Below are 6,807 nucleotides of genomic sequence, written 5' to 3' on the forward strand. Positions count from 1 at the left end.
GGCCAAAAATAAAGAAAAAAGAAATAAAATAAAATAAAAAATTAAAAAATTAAAAATTCGATTTAAAAAATAAAAAAAAAATATTAATTTTTTTTTATTTTCTTAGATAAATGACTTTATAGAAAATATTTTCCAGAAATGTCGCATTTTTCGTAAAACAAACAGAACCTCAATTTTAAAAAAAATTATAAAAAATTTTCACTAGCTTTGTATTGCATAAAATGTTTTAGCAGTATAATTTAAACAAAAAAAATCATAAGAAATAAGTATTCCTAGATTAGGTTAAATATAAAAGTGTTTTAGCAATATGGGTCGGGTCGGGTATGGATTGGGTATGGGTCGGGTCGGGTATGGGTCGAGATATTTACACTATGAATAAATGGGTCATAAACGGGTTAATGGGTCAATTTGGGTCGGACCATTTATGACCCGACCCACCCGTTTAACAGGTCTAGCTCTCACATAGTGATCTTTAAAGGGAGAATAACATCACCTCTATTTATATTCTTCATATATCTTCAATTCACACCGTGATGACTTTCAAATTCAACTTAGTACCTATGGAAAATTATTCAAAAAGTCATAAATCTATTGCATATTGGCCAATTTTGTCATAAACGTTTCAATTTTTACCAATTGAATCATAAACCTTTTTACATTTTGTCAATTGAGTCCATTCGACCAATTTTAGCCGGAAATCGCTATCGTAGACATCTGTACCACCACGTAAGATGGTCGACGTTGACGTGAATAACTTTATATATTTTTCAAAAAAGAAATTATTTCTTTCCTCTTTTTTTCTTTATCTTTCTTTCTTTTCCGTTTTTTTTCTACCAAGTCCGGTGAGGGCTGCGAGTGGTCAGTGATAGGGGTGTGCAAACGGAACCGCTCGAACCGGGAACCGCCCGGACCAGACCGGACCGACACTATTTGGGCGGTTCTAAGGGGTGCCGGTCCGGTTCCCGGTTCCTAAAAGTGGAACCAGTGTCCGGGCGGTCCAGTTCCCGGTTCCAAGGGGGAACCGGACCGGACCGAACCGATCAGACCGAACCGATCGGACCGAACCGACCGGACCGAACCGACATATTTTTTCTTCAAAAAAATTAATAAAATGTAAACTAAATCCTAAGTGAACTTTATTGACATAAATTCTTTGATAAAAATTAGTAAAATGTGAACTAAACTCTAAGTGAACTTCATTGATATAAATTCATTGATAAAAATTAGTAAAATGTGAACTAAACCCTAAGTATTTGACTAAAAAAAAAACTAAATCCTAAGTGACCGGTTCTATTAGACCGGACCGGAACAGGACCGGACCGACGGTCCGGTCCAGTCCACGGTTCCCAAAATTGGGAACCGGTTCTCCCGGTCCGTTTCCCGGTTCCACTAGAAACCGGACCGGACCGGGAACCGATCACCCCTAGTCAGTGAGGGTCAGACAACCCTCACCGGGCTTGGAAGAAGAAAAATAATAAAATATTCAAAAAATATTTTTTAAAATTTATTAAAAAAAAGTGTTCACGACAACACCGGTCATGCCATGTCGAATGATCAGTGTTCATGTCAACAATTTTCGACTAATAGCCAGATGGACTCAATTGACAAAAGTGAAGAGATTTATGACTTAATTGGCAAAATCGAAAGGTTTATGACTGAATTGACTAAAATGGCATAGATTTAAGACTTTTTGGACAATTTTCCCTTCAAAAAATGGACAAAAGAAAAAGGCCTTGGTTAAGATAGCGGAAGTATCTTATCATGTATTACACGTCAAAGAAATGATCTATTTGGAAAAAATATCAAGGTAAAATTTTCTCACGAAGCAGTGTGTAGACTAATGCACGATAATTGATCTAACAGGTTATCTAGCAAAAAAGATAAAAGGATAAACTTTCAAAAAAAAATAGAGCATACACCATGTGTATAAAATAATAATAATACACGATTTAGGCTTAATTTGAGGGTTTTAACTACCCACTCTCTCACTAACCATCAAATCAATGGTAAATCACATGGTATTTGGAAAATATATTTTACACTAGCAGCGAATACTATAATTTGTATAATTTTTTCGTTGGTCAGTGGCTCAACATTTCAATTTTTTGTTTGGTACAAGAACTTCTCTCTCATTTAGGAAAGAAAATCTTAACTGCGCCCAGATCATATGAACCCTTGGACGAGGTGCAACCAACATGATCTTGTAAATTATGTGAACATGGCTCACATGACATGGGTGCAGGCAAATACCTACTTCTTATTTAGTATGCATTACCAAATGAGAAGGCATTCCTAATGAAATTATCATTCTATCCACTGCTTCATGCTTTCGTTTGGTACAAGAAGTCCCTTCTACATAGAGTATTATCTCACACTTAAACATTATTGTCTGTTGAACTCCTGATAGAGCCATATTTAGACTCCGTTTGTTTTGTGAAAAATTAATAATAATCGCTTATATTGCTTAAAATAATAAGTCGATGAAAAATATTTTCATTATCAACAACAGTTTATGCCTAAACATTTTCTTGTATGACGAAGATATTTTTAGTTTATTCATTTTCGTAGGTGATACAAGTGACATTCCTAAATATGTTCGCTCGTAACTTGTATCGGTTAAAATAATTAATCGACAAGAAATGTTTTCATTATCAACAATAATTTATATCTCAATATTTTCGTAAATGATGAAAATATTTTTCGTTTGTCCATTTTTATATGCAATACAAGCACTCATTTTTAAGAAAATATTAACCAAATTATTTATTTTTTACGAAATAAACGCACCCTAAACATCTCTATTCTTGCATTCTCACAACGTTTTCCATCACGATCCAACCCAAGAGAATTAAGGACCTTCGTTACTTTTCTTGCATCATTAAATTCTCATTTCGATCCACATGTTCGTACTTGTAGCTGTAGGTGCCTAAAGGCGCCATCTTTTCTCGAGAGAGATTGCAGCGCCGGAGTCAAAAAGGACGGAGAAGCAAATTTTCCGCCGGAAGAAAAAGAGAAACATATCGTGCGTGTCTGCCTTTTGCCACACAAATAAACACATAAATCCAACTTACCACGTGCTTGTTTGCTTATTATCGGCGAGAGACAGAGATTTGCATTGAGTACTACTAGATCAGTATTAAGCAAATGATTAACACTACACTAAATCTGTGAACATACAGTACAAAAACCAGGGACTATGTGATCTTGCTTTTTCAATTTTCCTCCATTTTAACGGCAAATTTTCATGTGTTTATACAAGGGTTAAGACTACAAAAAACCCAAAACCGGTATACTTATTATAAATTTATCCCGAACTAATTTTTTGACCATCAAAAACTCCAAATTGATATACTTGTGACAAATTTACCCTCCTTTAAATTAGATTAATATCACGAAAAATTATAAATTGGTAAACCTGTTATAAACAAAGGGATAAAACTCCAAACTGATACACCCGTCAACTATCACGTGTTATCTAACTAAGCAATTTGACTGTAAAATTTAAAGAAAACTAACGAAGGATAAATTTGTCACAAATGTACCGGTTTAGAATTTTCCGCGATATTAATCCTTTATACAATAAATACATAAAAGTCCCGACCGACGACCTCGATAAGTAAAGATGGTACTTTTGCCACGGAAGCCGCGTGACTTTTTATTCGCACGAGCCATCTCCATCACCATTTTAATGCACGGTTATAATTTTGGTAATTAACTAATTGTCCAAGTGGTGTTAATTAATTAATTTTCCATAAACAAATAATGGAAACAACTGGGTGTTGTACTTGGAACTTGGAACTAATTTTGACTGTGGAAAGCAACCTTAAAATCAGGTGTTACCGTGGACATGGAAATTTTCAAAAAAAGAAAAAAAAATCTTAGTGTCATTTGATTTAATCAAGTAAATCTTTAATTGTTTAATTAATGAAATCTCATTCGAGAAAAAGGATAGTGCAGGCATGGCGATGATGACCCATCTTAAATATTTGCTCATATGTCAAATTTGAAATATTCCATATTGGCTTATGAAGTTATATTTAGGGAAGTTCCTGATCATTGACCAATTAGATCGGACCAAAGTAATTAGTAGTTTGTTTCGCATATTCTCTTTCAAATGTTCAAATCAATATGGAAGAAAATTGTCTTCTAATGTTCCAGAGAATATTACATTGTATTCAAATACATGAGAAAGCACAAGAGGAGAAATTTCTGTAATATCACTGATGAATCTATACCAAAAGTACAGCCATTGAGTATTGCACCATCTTCTGGTATACAGCTATCTACTTTAAGATTACATTCAAAAGATGTACGAAGAGGCATCAATATCCGTCCTCTTCTTCAACATGCATCTAAAGACAAGTTGGGTCTCCCTTTCGAAGTCCCGCCATCTTCGTCAGCGTTAATCAAATTTTTTACCAGGTCGAAACTTCAAAGCCCCGAAGATATCAAGAAATCAAATTTTTTCTTCGTTTGATTCAAAATCAATCGCTTAGGCACTCGGATTATAATTTGTTCATTTGAAGGGAAAAATCAGAATTACTTATACAATTGAATATCAAATTGGAGATTGTAATGTCCACATTGTCGGATATTACTAAATTCGGCACCGGTTTTTTCGTCTAGGAATCAAAATCTATTTGTGTGTAGATATTAGGTTACTCAAGGGTATCAGATGTGCAAAACAAGATTTATGAATTTTCTTTTTTAATTTCCATCGTCAACATAAGAGATCACTCTTCAATTACACTTTCGTGGCATCGTTCGATATGTTTTACTTTTTAAACTTCCTAATACATCTTCCGACCATCTTCAAATCTAAAAAGGTTGACATAAACAAAAACCAGCCCTAGAGATTGTAATGGAAGTCTAAGTTCATATTGTTGGAAAGACGCACTCGAACCACACATTCCACATCTTGTCCAAAACTTCCACAACACCCTCCATTCAAAATTCAATGTTGTTGGCTCTCTGAGTCAAAGGTTTACTTTCGATAACATGTCCATTTTTCTACAACTTCGTTCGGACATCGAGCTTTTCACGCGAGATGTTGATTAACTGGAATGCATGTCCGAACCACTTTCGGTATGATGTGCCTTGCTACATCATGCATCTCTTTTGTCATGTACCACTGAGCTTCGCAAAGATGGTTTTATTCCTCATCTGTAACAGTGACGAATCAGCAAGTCTTCATAACTAATACTCTAATACATATACGACCGACTGAATTTTCACTGCATGTTTTGAAGCGACGTGGAGGGCGGATCGGTAATACGACCGCTGTGCGTGGGACACGCACATCCCTGGGAAATTGTTGACGCAGAAAAGGAGCACAAGTCCAGGAAGCCTGCTGTTGGCGTAAAGCTTTGACTCTTAGCAGCCTAAGCCTCGTTATTGAGTGCTCCGTTTGATCCGTCATTTCCTGTAGACAAAAAGAATATACACATGCATATAAAAGTGAGAAAAACGGAAGATTATTTCAATGGAAAGGATCAATATACTACACAATGAATCTTATCCCGTTAGGCAGGGCGGGCTATATTAGGCTCAAATACTCTGTAAAACCCTAAATGCTTCTACAAAATGATGACGACCACGATGACAACGTTTACTAAGGTTATTAGGAAGCCAACACATACAAAAAGCAGACCCAAATTTCTTCCGATAACAACTAGCGAGGTTAGATACTTACAATATATGAGATCATGATTGCCATAGACCTTGGCTGCTCCACAAAACTGGGGGGGAGGGGGTGTTAAGCTAAGGCAGATGAAATCATATTTACAGAAGTAAGCTCGATTACAAAACAAGAGTACAAAGTAATCTCGATGGAGACGTACCAAACTAATGAGAAGTAAAAAGGGCAAAGCCCAAAACGTCAAATGAGTCGGCTCTTCTTTTCTTGCTGACCTCCTTGAAGTGCGTGACTCGCGTTTGAATGACAGAGTGAAACACAACTGAGCAATGGAGAAAAATTGCTTATACAACATCACCACCAAACCAAATATATATTTACTAATCGGAAAGAACATCGCGATCTACATGCCTTTTCCTATAATAATCCCCCAAACACAGCGAGTTCCATAGGTGCTGAAACAAGAAAATTCCACATCCGGATACTTGGCATATAAGTTGTTAGAATAAAGTTCAGAGAAAATCTATCTCGTGTAGTCACCTTTCATCTAATTTATTAGGAAGTAGGACCTCTACTTTTATTAATTAGTCACAAAACTTAGAAACAGACACAAACTATGCTTTCTAAACATTGGATACATGACACATTAAGAAAATTCAAGCAAAGAGCAGCAGACATAGTACCAATCAGTTTATGTACCTGTCGCTGTTAAACAGCAAGAATTGGAAAAAGATGACGAAACAAGGTTTCAGGACCCCCACGGAATGAGCTTTCAAGTAGAGTTTAAAATCGAAGAAAATAATGTCTCGCCGAAGACAAAGGTAACAAACATTAAATAGCACTTCCAGACGAATGATGATGTGATGAAGGAGGAGAGAGGATGGAGTAGAGGGAGCTCCCTTCAGTCCAAGCACGGAAAGCTTGGGATCCAACAAGACTCCCGCATCATCCATTCATTTACGGAGCTTTCCTGCGCGCTCTTGCTCGGTATTTGGATGAATGAGTCGGCAGCTAATTAAATCACAACACGTCCCATGAGTGGACTGAAGAAAGCTCTCTTCGTCTTTTTCTCTTACCCATTTCGAAACACACCACTTCAAAGAAAAAAAACCCTCGAGGAAGGAGGAAAGTGCCACAAGCGAAATCTGTCAGCCAGACGGAGATATGAGAAT

General features: G+C 36.2%; 1 pseudogene; it reads right to left on the minus strand.

The window, feature by feature from the left end:
- Positions 1–4,918: 4,918 nt before the first annotated feature.
- On the minus strand, positions 4,919–6,412 carry LOC115663475 (uncharacterized; annotated as a pseudogene).
- Positions 6,413–6,807: the final 395 nt, after the last annotated feature.

The sequence above is a fragment of the Syzygium oleosum genome, unplaced genomic scaffold (assembly GCF_021117445.2).
Source record: "Syzygium oleosum isolate NSW1041296 unplaced genomic scaffold, Sole_v2.1 Sole_v2.15, whole genome shotgun sequence".
NCBI classification, from domain to species: Eukaryota; Viridiplantae; Streptophyta; class Magnoliopsida; order Myrtales; family Myrtaceae; genus Syzygium; species Syzygium oleosum.